Here is a 7037-nt window from a genome sequence, read left to right as displayed (position 1 = left end):
TACTTAAAAATGGTACTTTAAAAATTGAATCAAAGGGTTTCTTACCAAATACATATTAAATTGTACCTTATTTCTGTATTTTTATCTTGGTAACTTAATACTAAAAAAAGTCCAATTCATATTTATAAGCAATGGAGTAAAGATAGCTTCTTCAACAAATGGTGATGGGAAAACTGGAAATCCATATGCAGCAGAATAAAACTAAACCCAAATCTATCACCCTGCACGAAACTCAACTCAAAATAGATCGAGGGCCTCAGAATCAGACCAGAGACCCTGCATCTTATAGAAGAAAAAGTAGGTCCAAATCTTCAACATGTCAACTTAGGATCAGACTTCCTTGACAGGACTCCCAGAGCACAAGAAATAAAAGCAAGAATCAATAACTGGGATAGATTCAAACTAAATACCTTTCTCTCAGCAAAGGAAACTATCAGTCATGAAAAGAGAGAGCCTACAGAGTGGGAGAATATGTTTGCCAGTCATACTTCAGAAAGAGCACTAATTTCCAGAATATATAAAGAACTCAAAAAACTCTACACCAAGAATACAAATAATCCAATCGACAAATGGGCTAAGGATATGAACAGACACTTCACAGAAGATCTACAAGCAATCAACAAACATATGAAAAAATGTTCACCATCTTTAGTAATAAGAGAAATGCAAATAAAAGCTACACTAAGATTCCATCTCACACCAATTAGAATGGTGATTATCAAGAATACAAGCAACAATAGGTATTAGAGAGGATGTGGGAAAAAAAGTACACTCATACATTGCTGGTGGGGTTGCAAATTAGTGCAGCCACTCTGGAAAACAGTGTGGAGATTCCTTAGAAAACTTGGAATGGACCTACCATTTGACCCAGCTATCCCACTCCTTGGTCTATACCCAAAGAACTTGAAATCAGCATACTACAAAGATTAGACACATCAATGTTCATAGCTGCTCAATTCACAATAGCCAGATTATGGAACCAACCTAGATGCCCTTCAATTGATGAATGGATAAAGAAACTGTGGTATATATATATACAATGGAATATTACTCAGCTATAAAGAATAATAAAATCATGGCATTTGCAGGCAAATGGATGAAATTGGAGAATATCATGTTTACTGAGATAAGCCAATCTCAAAAATCCAAAAGACGAATAATCTCACTGATAAGCGGATGATGACACATAATGGGAAGTGGGAGGGGGTAAGAATGGAGGAAGGAGGGACTGTATAGAGGGAAAAGAGAGATGGGGGTGGGTGGAAAGGAAAAAAATAATGGAGTGAATCAAACATCATTACTCTCTGTAAATGTATGAATATGCAAATGGTATGCAATTACTTCATGTACAAACAGAAACAACATGTATTCCATTTGTTTACAATAAAAATAAATTTAAAAAAGATTAAATAGTAGACAGAATAAACACAGTAAACATATAGTTCAAATTTACAGCAAGGTGAAACACATCCTACTGAGATGAAGAAATATCAAATTTTCATTTAGAACAAAACCCCCACAAAATTTATAATTCAAATTTGTAATGATTATATAGAATTGTTTGGTTTCTTGATAAACCAGAGTTTCAAACATCTTGTGATACCTCTGGCAATATTACTGTTATGTTCTAAATGATTTTGTCTTCCCAAAATTTGTATGTTGAAATCTCAGCAGCTTAAGACTTGCTTTTTGGAAGTGGGACCATCAGGTTAGTGCTCTGAGATCCAAGGGAGCATTTTCACTAGAACTGGGGCACTCACAGGACATGTAATCTGTCAGAGACTTAATCTTGGACTTCTAGCCTCCAAAACTTGAGAAATAAACTTCTGTTCTTTATAAAAAAAAACATATTTATAAGCAGTTGCAAATAGTAATGGAATATGCTTCTATTATAAAGAGATCTGGAGAAATTTTATGTTGACATCTAGACAAAAAATTAACTTGGCAGCAAAAATCGTTGCATTGGTGATTGACTTCTAATCTCTTAAAATTTGACTTCAGATACATCTACAGTCACAAACTTTTCTGTCACACTTAAAAGTTAAGTAATTTGAGGCTGTTTCCACGGGGTAATCCAGGATGGTGGACTAGAGGGTGACTGCATCTCCAGTCCCTCCAGAACCCTGGATTCAAGAAGAGGAGGCATTGAGAGACTCAGACTAAAACAGAGCCACAGGTGAGTCTCCCCCACCAGCTGAAGCTCGGCCTGGGTGGCAGGTTTATCAGAGTAGGGCAGGGCAGCTACAGTCTTCCCCAGGCAGCCCTGCACACTCCGGCGGTAGGTTTCTCCCACACGACCAGCTTCTCCAGCTTCTCAGAACAGGCCCCCCAGTGAGAGCCTTTCTGAACAGAACCAGCTCCAAGTCCTGAAGTCAGCGCCGGGAACTCCGGCCTGCAAGCATCTTCAGGGACCATGACAAGGCAGCCAGGGACTTCCCCAAGCAGCCTGGTCCCCTCCGGCAGGAGGTGCCTTACAAGGCTAACTTCTCAGAGCAGACTGCCCAGTGAGAGCCTTTCTACACAGAGCCAGCCACAGGTCCCCAAGCCAACAGAGACCTCTGACCTGCAAGCAGCTGCTGGGATCAGAGCAGGACAGCCAGAGACTTCTCCAGGTGGACCTGCCCACTCTGGATGCAGGCTTTTTCCATGGGGTGATCCAAGATGGCAGACTAAAGGATCACTGCATCTCCAGTTGCTCCAGAATCCAGGATTCAAGAAAGGGAGGCATTGAGAGACTCAGACTAAAATAGAGACATGGGATGAGTATCCCCCACCAGGTGAGGCTCGGCTGGGGTGGCAGGCATGGATAGGAGTGGCTTATAAGAACAGGGCAGGGCAATTAGAGTCTTCCACACGTAGCCCTGCATACTCCAGCAGTGGGCTCCTCCCACACGGCCAGCTTCTCAAAGCAGGCCCCCCATTGAGAGCCTTTCCGCACAGAGCCAGCTCCAAGCCCTGGAACAAGTAGGGGGCTAGGGGCAGCTTTCTTCGGAAGCACTGCATTATCAAGTTCCTGCAAGACTTCAGGCTACTGAGGCTGGGATGAGATACACTGGAAATCTACAGGAACACTATAAGCCAATACAGGAAATCTGCAATATCTCAGGGTCCCACTGACAGCTGACCAATATGAGAAAACAAGGTAAGAAAATGTCCCAAACAAACCTAGATACTATATCAATAAAACTCAATGACAGCACAGCAGAAGAAATGTCAGAAAGGGAGATCAGAATGTACATAATTAAAACAATCAGGGAAGCAAATGAGGAGAAGAAAGAGCAAATGCAGGCATTGAAGGAGGAGATGAAAGAGCAAATGCAGGCATTAAATGATCGCACCAATCAAGAGTTAAAAGACCAAATACGGGAAGCAAGAGATCATTTCAATAAAGAGTTAGAGATACTGAAAAGACAAACAAACAGAAATCTGTGAAATGAAGGAAACAATAAACCAAGTTAAAAACTCCATAGAAAGCAAAACAAATAGGATAGAACACCTGGAAGACAGAACCTCAGACATTGAAGACAAATTATTTAATCTGGAAAACAAAGTTGACCAATGGAGAAATGGTAAGAAATCATGAACAGAATCTACAAGAATTATGGGATATCATGAAAAGGCCAAATTTAAGAATTATTGGGATTGAGGAAGGCTTAGAGAAACAAACCAAAGGAATGAAAAATCTATTCAATGAAATAATATCAGAAAATTTCCCAAATATGAAGAATGAAATGGAAAACCAGATACAAGAGGATTATAGGACTCCAAATACACAAAATTACAACAGACCCACACCAAGGGACATTAGAATGAAAATACCTAACATACAAAATAATGACAGAAATTTAAAGGCCAAGAGAAAACAGAATCAAATTACATTCAGGGGGAAACCAATACAGATATCAGCAGATTTTTCAATCCAGACCCAAAAAGCTAGAAGCGCCTGCAACAACATTTACCAAGCCCTGAAAGAAAATGGATGCCAACCAAGATTCTTAGACCCAGCAAAACTTACTTTCCAATTTGACGATGAAATTAGATCCTTCCATGATAAACAAAAGCTAAAGGAATTAACAAAAAGAAAGCCAACATTGCAGAACATTCTCAGAAAATATTCCATGAGGAAAAGATGAAAACCAATGTTGCAAATTAGCAATGGGAGGAACTAGCCTAAAGGAATAGCCAAATAAAGGAGAAACCAAATCATGTCAAAAAACAAAAATGAGTCAAATAACTAGGAATACAAATCATATCACAATAATAACCCTGAATGTTAATGGCCTGAACTCATCAATCAAAAGACATAGACTGGCAGAATGGAATAAGAAAAATTCAACAGTATGCTGCCTGCAAGAGTCTCATCTCATAGAAAGAGATACCCATAGACTAAAGGTGTAAGGAAGGGAAAAAACATCATGCACACAGACACAGCAAAAAAGGTGGAGTATCCATTCTTATTTCAGATATTGTGGACTTCAAGTCAAAACTACTCAGAAGGGATAAACAGGGACATTACATACTGCTTAAGGGAAGCATAAATCAGCAAGACATAACAATCATAAATATCTATGCCCCAAACATTGGCTCATTCATGTACATCAAAAAACTCCTTCTCACTTCCAGATATCAATTAGAACGCAGCACAATAATACTAGGTGATTTTAACACACTTCTTTCACCACTGGATGGATCTTCCAAACAAAAATTGAACAAAGAAACCATAGATCTCAATAAAACAATCAACAAGTTGGCCTTAACAGACATATATAGAGTATACCATTCAACAAAAAATGAATACACTTTCTTCTCAGCAGCACATGGATCCTTCTCTAAAATAGACCATATTTTATGCCACAAAGCTACTGTGAGCAAATACAAGAAGATAGAGATACTACCTTGTTCTCTATCAGATCATAATGGATTGAAATTAGAAATAAATGACAGAATAAAAAACAGAAACTTCTCCAATACCTGGAGATTAAATAATAAACTATTGTATGATGAATGGATAACAGAAGACATCAGGAGGGAAATAAAAAATTCTTAGAAGTAAACGAGACAAAGACACATATATCAAAATCTCTGGGACACTATGAAAGCAGTACTTAGAGGAAGATTTATTTCATAGGGAGCATTCAACAAAAGAATAAAAAATTAACAAACAACTTAACACAACAGTTTAAAGCCCTAGAAAAAGAAGAGCAGACCAACACCAAAAGTAGTATAAGACAGGAAACAGTTAAAATCAGAGCTGAAAGCCAAGAAATTGAAACAAAAGATACAATCAGAAAAATTAACAAAATAAATAGTTTGTTCTTTGAAAAAGTAAACAAAATTGATAAACCCTTAGTCACACTAACAAAAAAAAGAGGGAGAAAACTCAAATTACTAAAATTCGGAAAGAACAAGGAAACATCACAACAGACAGGAGTGAAATAAAAAACATAATTAGAAGCTATTTTGAAAATATATACTCCAACAAAACAGAAAACCTCGAAGACATCAACAAATTTCTAGAGACATATGAATTACCTAAACTGAACTAGGAGGACAAATACAACTTAAATAAATCAATTTCAAGAAATGAAATAGAAGAGGTCATCAAAAGGCTACCAACAAAGAAAAGTCCAGGACCAGATGATTTCTCAGTTGATTTCTACAAAACCTTTAAAGAAGAGCTCATTCCAATACTCCTCAAAGTATTCCATGAAATAAGAGGAGGGAACCCTCCCAAACTCATTCTATGAAGCCAATATCACCCTAACAGCTAAACCAGACAGAGACACATTGAGGAAAGAAAATTTCAGACCAATATCCTTAATGAACATCGATGCAAAAATTGTCAACAAAATTTTAGCAAATCACATACAAAAATATATTAGAAAGATAGTGCACCACGATCAAGTGGGTTTCATCCCAGGGATTCAAGATTGGTTCAACATACGGATATCAGTAAATGTCATTCACCATATCAACAGACTTATAGTTAAGAATCACATGATTATTTCAATAGATGCAGAAATAGCATTTGATAAATACAACATCTCTTCATGCTCAAAACACTAGAAAAAATTGGGGTAGTGGGAATATTCCTTAACATTGTAAAGGCCATCTATGCTAAGCCCATGGCCAATATCATTCTAAATGGTGAAAAACTGAAAGCATTCCCCCTAAAAATTGGAACAAGACAGGGATGCCCTCTTTCACCACTTCTATTCAACATTTTCCTTGAGACTCTAGCCAGAGCAATTAGACAAACCAAAGAAATTAAAGGGATACAAATAGGAAAAGAAGAACTCAAACTATCCCTGTTTGCTGATGACATAATTATATATTTAGAGGAACCTAGAAAATCCACCAGGAAACTTTTAGAACTCATAAGTGAATCCAGTAAAGTAGCAGGTTACAAGATCAATGCTCATAAATCCAATGCATTTTTATACATAAGTGATGATTCTTCAGAAAGAGAAGTTAGGATAACAACCCCATTAACTGTACCATCGAAAAAAATAAAATAATTGGGAATCAATCTCACAAAAGAGGTGAAAGACCTCTACAATGAGAACTACAGAACACGAAAGAAAGAAATTAAAGAAAACCTTAGAAGATGGACAGATCTCCCATGTTCTTGGATAGGCAGAAGTAATATTGTCAAAATGGCCATATTACCTAAAGTTCTATAGAGATTCAATGCAATTCCAATTAAAATCCCAATGACATGCCTTACAGAAATAGAGCAAGCAGTTATGAAATTTATCTAGAAAAATAAGAAACCCAGAATAACTAAAGCAATTCTTAGCAGAAAGAGCGAAGCAGGGGGTATCACAATACCAGATCTTCAACTCTACTACAAAGTAATAGTAACAAAAACAGCATGGTATTGGCACCAAAATAGAGAGGTAGATCAATGGTACAGAATAGAGGACATGGACCCAAACCCAAATAAATACAATTTTCTCATACTAGACAATGGGGCCAAAAATATGCAATGGAGAAAAGATAACCTCTTCAACAAACGGTGCTAGGAGAACTGGAAA

The sequence above is a fragment of the Sciurus carolinensis genome, unplaced genomic scaffold (genome assembly GCF_902686445.1).
Source record: "Sciurus carolinensis unplaced genomic scaffold, mSciCar1.2, whole genome shotgun sequence".
NCBI lineage: Eukaryota > Metazoa > Chordata > Mammalia > Rodentia > Sciuridae > Sciurus > Sciurus carolinensis.
This window is presented reverse-complemented; position numbering follows the sequence as displayed.